The 8,509-nt window shown below is 34.1% G+C and overlaps 1 protein-coding gene across 1 annotated transcript in view; it reads right to left on the reverse strand.

The window, feature by feature from the left end:
• Nucleotides 1–8,509, reverse strand: part of LOC111371169 (zinc finger CCCH domain-containing protein 13-like) — a 17,627-nt gene that overhangs the window by 999 nt on the left and 8,119 nt on the right. The gene's annotated exons all lie outside the window — the stretch shown is intronic.

The following is an 8,509-nucleotide window of genomic DNA, read 5'->3' on the forward strand; positions in this document are numbered from 1 at the left end:
GCCGAAAGGGGGTTTAGTTCTAGGGTTATCTCCTATTTCATTGGTCATACTTCTACATGCAAAACTGGATGCTCTAGAAATATCATATCCAAGTTGAAGTCCATCAACGTAGACGAATGACTAAAAAGATTTATATTATATATGGCTGCTCATTTTTATGTTTCTGGTTGAAATTAAGCTCATAATATGATTTAATTAAAATAGAAGAAAACAAATGAGTTTTTTTCAGTTCAGATGCCAGTTACAAGTAGAAATGAGGGGGATTTCGTTGGCCAATATTTCATGTTCTAGCAAGAAGAAAGGAATAGGACAGTCAATACCATCTCTCCCTCTCACTACATACCTTGCTCAGATCTTCCCCGATCGTCTCATTCATATACCCTTTGAGCGAAATGCAACAAAAGAAACGTTTTGGTACTAGCTCCATGGCTCTACAACGGGCTGATTCCGACCCCATTGTATCCCTCACTTCTTCGTTCTCCCAGAAGGATTAGTAATTAGAACAAATTTGATTATAACACAGCCCAAAAGGAGAGATTTATTAAATCAAATAAGCTAGAATTTCTTTGGATCATTTTTGAGTAAGAATAAGAAAACACTCCTTCAACGAAATGCAGAACAATGACAACAAACGGCCGATTGACTGATAGCATGTAAACAAAACCAGTTTTTGTGCATCAATAGAGTAAGGAATTCTTGGAGTTTTGGTGCGTCCTTCCTAATATATCAATTGAAATATTTAATATGTGATTTAAGATGTACAAGAAATGATTAGCTTTTTTATGATTTATATATGGCTTGGAGCTTCTGTAGAAACATTATCCATACTTTCTCTTCTGAAATTATTGTTTTCCCATCTCCATTGTCTGTCTCAATATGATGTTCATTTCCATAAAATGNCATTATCCATACTTTCTCTTCTGAAATTATTGTTTTCCCATCTCCATTGTCTGTCTCAATATGATGTTCATTTCCATAAAATGGACACTTTTTTTTCCCTTCTCACATATTTCCCTTTATTCGAACAAGTCTATTTTCTTAAATATATTTTTTTTTTCGCACAACTCCTCTTTCTCATTATTTTTTCTCTCATACAGGTTTAAAAAAAAAACATAATTACAAATGTGCACATGCATGAGCATAGCAGTAACACACACTTCTGCAAAATTTATTCATGCATTCACCATTGTCCCAGTCCTAACTCCGCACCAGTTGCCCCAATTCCTAAGTTACAACATCATCAACCTCTCCTCTGCAATAGTCAATCTTGACATTATCTCAAAGTCCACTACACCACTGCTAAAGTAGTGTTGGATTTTTTGATACCGAATAATCCGGGCGATGATTTAAAATAGTTGTCGGATTATTTATCGACACCATGGACTTGGCTTGGCTCGGAGACGAACTACACTTTTGGATGGTTCAGGTTTGGGTTGGATGATTATTTGGTTAGTTAGATCATTTAGTGATTAATATATAGTTGGTAATTGGCCCATTAGTTTAGGTTATATGACAGCCCACTTAGAGATCTTTTGGCCCATATTTGGTAACCTAAACTAACCTATATATATGTATTTATCTCCCAGCCGTTTTGGTGTGTGTGTGTTGTTGCAATGGAGAGGAGAGTTGAGAGAAGAGAGGCAACCGAGAGAGAGGGAAGCCATGTGAGGTCGTGAGTGAGATTCAACCATTGTGATATCTCTTTCTTCCTCTTCATACCTTTGTGGATTGCTAACACCACCACCCTTCTCCTTTGTGGGGTTAGAGAGAAAGAGAGCAGTCCAAAGTGAAGGCAAAAGTCTTGGGTCAAGTCGAGATAAATCAGTGTTCGTTTGATTGTTTTCTGAGCTCGGAATCAAGATTTATCGAGGGATTTCCGCTGCAAATGATATCAGAGCTTGTATTGTTAATAAATCTATGATTTTTTGGGGCTAAAGTCAAGCTGAAAGTGGTCGAAAACGGATCTGAAAATCAGAGGCAGAAATTGTCCAGTTTTTTCAAAATGCTGCCAGATCTGTTTTGGTATTTTCTGGTGAAACCAAAAGGAGTTTGGTGAAATGGACACCACCAGTGGACTGTGCAGGCAGAGAAGAAGTCGGAACGGTGACAGGTGGTCGGCGATTGGATCGCTAACGCAGGCGCGTGGGGAAGCCGACGTGGTGCTTGAGGGCGCATCGGTCGGATTCCAGAGATGGTGTCTTTAGACAGAATGTTGCTGGAGATGAGATGGACCCTGTGGTATTGTCGGATTTCAGTTTTGTTTATCAATGCAGTGAAAGTTGGACGATTTTACCCTTGGACGTTTGGGTGTCGGGTGTTATTTTCGTTTTGCTGTGGTTGCTAGTAACTTTAGGATAAATAGTGATAGTCCGAAAGTGATGAATTCGCGTTTCTTGATATTTACGGACCTTTAGATGTGGTCCACTTGATATCGTATTCTTTGTTTTTTATTATTGCAGTTGAAATAAATGTGTAGGTTAATTATTTATTTTTCGCGTTAGAAGTCATTATGTGGGGTGACGTTAGGTTTGGGATAACCATTGCTTGTCGCTAGACTTAGGAATTACATGTTAATTAATTGCCTTAAATTCTATGTGAATTTGTCACCAATTTTTCTATACAATTATAATTACATGTGACCTTAGGAAAATTTACTTGACTATTCTGTGTGAATTATGTGTCAGTACTTTGCTTGTGATCATTATTTGGTATTGTTGGCGTGTATAAGTCTAAGGCAAGTGCGAAAAATAAAATATATTTTAACTGTAGTAAAATTTGGACATAGTTAAAAGAGATTGTCCTAAGATAATAATAAAAGGAAAGATGAGGATAGAGACGAGGTAAATGTGACTTTAGGATCGAGTAGTGATCCTAGTGAGGTTTATTGAGAGAATAAACCTGGTTCTTGCACTGCATCTGTATGTAATCCTTTCTGCATGTATATGGTCACTTAATTCTATTGCAACTTTGGTATGTTACACTTTCAATATGTTTGTTGTGTGTAATTGCATGAATTAGAGTGACTTATTACTTTGTGTAATATGTTGACATGCATAGTGGGTTAAGTTTTGTGACGTACTCTATTTGCTCTGTGAGTGGTGTGAGAGTGTGGCAGTGAGAAGAAAGTTAGGCAGCCGTTTCTCTCTTTTATCTTTGTGAGCCTGTGTGATTTGTGAGATTATGTAAGACAGCCATGTTAAGGTTACATTCTTTATTTTTGTGAGCCTCCTTTGTGAGGTTGTGAAGTAACCGACTCTTTCTTCGATTTTTCTTTGTGACTGCCACCTTCGCCGTTTTCTTTGTGAATTTTTGGAGCTTTGGCGATTGGAGTAACCTTTGTGGTCACCGAAAGGTGTTGTTTTGCTGCAGTGAGTTTGTAATGCATTAGCAGTGAGTTGAATGTCTTTTGGTAAGGTGGAGTATAGATGCCTAGATGTGCATTGGTGATATGCACGAGGGATGTGGAGTGTGACATTTTGATCATGAGTGGAAATATGATCAAATGTGTAGAATCATTTATTTGTGAAAGAGACCCTGATCAGGTGGAGTGTGAGAGAGGCACTTCTATCACTTCTATAAGGTGGAGTCTCATTATTCACGTAGGTTCGGAGAAGTGATATGGTGATAGAGGATTATCCCGAGAGCTTAGGATCTATTGTGACTTGCCAGTTAGACATGAGTTGAGTGATTGGTTTAGTGAGCATTGTGGGCGATGAGAGGAGATATGTGTTCTCGAGGTGTGAGTAACACGGAATGGGATAGGATAAGTGTGGTGAGATCTTTTCTTAAAGTCATGTATGCATGTGTTGCATATGTGGTTAACCGTGGTTTGATTAACTAGGTGTTAATCTGTGGTTCTATGTGAACGTGATTTTGAAAAGATCCGTGTGTGTGTTATCCTATATATCTTCATCGCATGATTGTTTGTTCATTGTGAATACTTGTTTCTACTTGGATATTTTTGACCTTAGCCCTGATGAGTACATAAAGCAAGTATCATATGTGTTTCAGGTTGGAAACACGAGGTAAGGTCAGTTATTCCAATTTTATTGGATTACCTTGATTGTGCAAGTATAAACTGTGTGTTTTGGTTGCTTGTAGATTATTGGGTATCAAGGTGAAGATTGTTGGATTTTTTTGATACCCAATAATCCGGGCGATGATTTAAAACAGTTGTCGGATTATTTATCAACACCATGGACTTGGCTCGGCTCGAAGACGAACTACACTTTTGGATGGCTCGAGTTTGGGTTGGATGATTATTTGGTTAGTTAGACCATTTAGTGATTAATATATAGTTGGAAATTGGTTCATTAGTTTAGGTTATATGACAACTCACTTAGAGATCTTTTGGCCCATATTTGGTGACCTAAACACACACACACACACACATACATACATGCATACATACACACACACACACATATATATATGTATGTATGTATGTATGTATGTATTTATCTCCCAGACGTTTTGGTGTTTGTGTGTTGTAACAATGGAGAGGAAAGTTGAGAGAAGAGAGGCAACCGAGAGAGAGGGAAGCCACGTGATGTTGTGAGTGAGATTCAACCATTGTGATATCTCCTTCTTTCTCTCCATACCTTTGTAGATTGCTAACACCACCATCCTTTTCCTTTCTGGGGTTAGAGAGAAAGAGAGCAGTCCAAAGTGAAGGCAAAAGTCTCGGGTCGAGCCGAGATAAACTGTTGTTCGTTTGATTGTTTTCTGAACCCGAAATCAAGATTTATCGAGAGATTTCCGCTACAAGTAGCCTCCAAAAGCATGAGTACTCCATTCCCAGAAGTCTTATCTTACCTCATAATCCAAGTTTCAATAACTCAGGATCTCTGTTCTTGCTGCTATACTGTCCTAAATTTTATTATTTTCTTGCTCTAAAGAGCAGGAGTGCTCTGTAGCTTATACAGGTCTACCTGCTCAACTGCCACTTCAATCTTGGCTATGACAATTGTTCACTTTCTTTTTAATTTTACAATTGCGAACATCATTCATTGATATAAATTTTGATAATTGTTCAATCTTTCCAATGGGAAGTTCTGCAATATTCGTTTTTAATGTGATTATTATATGGGATGCATAGAGCTTGGTTGTGCTTTCCTAATCAGGAAATGGAAGAAGAACGTTTATTGTGGCTCACGAGGTTGGGAAATGAATTTTGTGCCTCTAACGTACATCTAATTTTCTGAGTATCAACTCAAATAATTTAGAACATTGCTAACAAATACTGCTCCTCTTCGGGTACAGGCCCCCAGCATCAAGAAACATCGGGAGTTGGGGATGTTCCACGAACATTTTTACAAGGCCTCCATAGGGGATGAGTGCGGGTGGAGGGGCTTCAGATCAGACGAGAAGGACACCAGTGTCACGAGGAGATTGAAGCTATCTTGGTATGTAACAATTACTGAGTGGATACAGTTCTATGAATTTATGATATGATCAAGTTAGTATTCTTAAAGAGTCTGATCAATCTTGAAGTTTTCTCGTGGCCAGTCACTATGCTTCCAGCTTCATTAAATATCTTGTCTATAGCAACTTTCATTTGAAGTTAAAAGTTTTCACTGCCCGTTTGACAAATCATCAAGCTGTAGTTTCTTAATGACGTGGAATTTTCAATGTTTTTCATGATCTGATTCGAAAATCATGGCTGTGCTGGGTCGTCGCCCTTTTTCTTAGATGGTTTCCTCAAATTTGGAATCCTTTAATTTTTTATTTTTTTATTTTTTTTCAAGTTTTCCATATGTTTATTGACCCCAGTGCCGGTTATGTGATTTTCGAGGCCCTGAGGTGAATTTCATAGATTAGGCCCCATAATTGTAGTATGCATGTAAAAATTATAAGCATATTATGTAGTCAATAACTAACTTGTTAATTTAAAACTTAACAATAAAACAATAGAAACAAATCAACTTGTTCCCTGCGTTTTTCTAAAATACAACTTCAATTCCAATCTTACTTGTCCTTTTTGTTAGTTTATTCATGACAATAGAAAAATTCAATTTCTCTATGATCTTTAAGAAATGAAATAAATCATTGTAAGATGTTGATAGCACCATCAATATCCATGTTTTCGATTTGAAGAAATTTACTTATAATATTGAATGTATGCAACAATATATACTAAATTACTATGCTATGCAAGAACATAAAATTCTGAAGTTCATGTGTTTATAAAAACTCAATTTCACTCTATGTTTTAGGATTTTTGTTAATTTCTATCAACTCAAGTAAAAGTCTTTTATGTTAAACAATTAAATTAAATACTATCTATGTAATGATCAAGTTGAATAGAATTAAGAGATTATTTCAACATGAGTTTTAGAAATCCTAAGTTACTTGTTCCTTTCTGTTACTTTTGAAATGGGCCTAATTTATAAATGGATTGGAATGGGCCTAATTATCAATTTTTTAATAAAAAAAATCATAATAAACCTAATTTATCAAGAAAAAAGGGAAGAGTGAAGATTCTAAAATTTGAAGCCCCTCTGATATTGGGTCTGAGGCACGAGCCTCGCTTGCTTCTATGCAAAATCGGCCCTGATTGACCCTTCTCTATTTGCCTTGGAATAAACTGAAAAATCGAACAAGTTATTGCCTTTCTATGTACAATGTGACGTGGATGTTACAAAAAAAATCTCAATGACAATCTTTGCACGAGAAATTTGATTCTATTACTGAAGACAAAATGTCTAGGCTTTACAGTCAGAATTTAAATTAAATTTCAGACATTGTTTTCTACAAAGCCTTATTAATTCCCTCTCCAGCTCTCGGACTGAGAATAATGCTGCAAGAATGCAAACAAGCAAACTTGGGAAAGAATCGAGCAAAAGCCTTCCTTTGACAAAGACTGAATATAACCGGACCTGAGGTGAGGTCTGTGAACCCAAAAATCTCGATTTTTAAATCTTTACAAAATAAAAATATAATTGCTAGAATGATATAAAACCTTCATTGTTAATAAAAATGTATTTGATTGGTTATTGAAGTTTATAATGTTGAGTTTTGATTATTGAATTTAGGTCCATATTTCTTATTGCTCACTGAAATTTAAAATATCGAATTTTGGCCACCTAGTTTTAGAAAATATTGTACGTTATTCACTAGCATAAATGTTGAATTTTGAAAAATATCGAGTTTATAATTAGTAATGTACAACATTTTTCAAATTCAGTAAGTGAGCAATCAAAGACATGGACTTAAATCCAGTGATCAAAACTCGATATTTTAAATTTTAATGATCAATAAAAAACATGGACTTAAGTTCAATGAGTATTGAAACAATTAACTCATCTTATGTCGCTCGTTAGAGACATTAAAAAAAAGTATCTTTTTCACCACCATTTTTTTTTTTTTTGGCCAGAAATTTGTGCAATCAGATCAAATTCACCCCCTACCAACAAAAACAGACTTTCTAATTTTCCAACTTTTACTCCCCTTTTTTTCATTTTATTTTTTGGTCAACATTTGGATTAATTTTCTCACATTTAGAAAGGTAAAGTTGACAAAACTCTATATTTAACATTTAACTTAATTTTTTAAGACCTAAATGTTTCCTCATTTTTTATTCCAAAATAATTACCCAATCCTTTTTTATCACTCAAATCTCATTAAAATATAATTGAGTGCACGATTATTTGAGAGAAAATTATGTAAAATGTTCTAAGAAGTATGGTAAGTTTTTTTTTTTCTTTTTCTTTCTTTCTTTCTTTCTTTCTTTTTTTGGGCACTTAACTCGAATATAATTGTAATTTTCTTTACTTGGAATGAAATTTTTACATTTTTGTTTAATTTATTTGGATGGATAACTTTGATTTCTATTTATTTTTACAATTTTCTTTCCTTTTTTTTTTTTTTTTTTGTAAGTTTGTTTTGTTCAAAACTTGATTTTTTCTTTTTCTAATTACGATGTTGTCAATTTTTCTTTTTCATATTTTATTCTATTCTACATTTTAATTCAACATGATTACTTCTAAGTTTTGAATAAAATAAATAATTTTATTTTAATGTGACAATAGATGCTGCTCATGAAGCACGTATAAACTTCTAACTTTACCTTTAGACGTGAGAGTTACTGAATCCCTAAACAAAAGTTTTAGCCAAATAATAAAAACAATTTTCTTACCATTTTATAGTATAAAACTGAAGGTCCCTGGAACTTTTTTGACCTTATTATTTGATTATAATATAATTATTTTAAATAATACATTTTATTTATTAATTTTTAAAATAATTTTAATTTTATTGTTAAATTTTAAGTTAATAGATTTAATTTATATTTGAAAATTAATTTTTTAAAAAATTTCCTATTCTGAAAGTGCTTTTAGAGAAAGTCATGTTAGATTAAGTTCCTCTCAAAGCTCTTTTAACTAAAAAAAAAGTACTTTCATATAATTTACCAAATGAATCTAAAAGTAACTTTTGGGTATTAAAAAATGCTTTTGACTTTTCGAAAAATGAATCTTGTTTATTTGTTTTTTTTTTTTTTTTTTTCCTT

The sequence above is a fragment of the Olea europaea genome, chromosome 22 (assembly GCF_002742605.1).
Source record: "Olea europaea var. sylvestris chromosome 22, O_europaea_v1, whole genome shotgun sequence".
NCBI classification, from domain to species: domain Eukaryota; kingdom Viridiplantae; phylum Streptophyta; class Magnoliopsida; order Lamiales; family Oleaceae; genus Olea; species Olea europaea.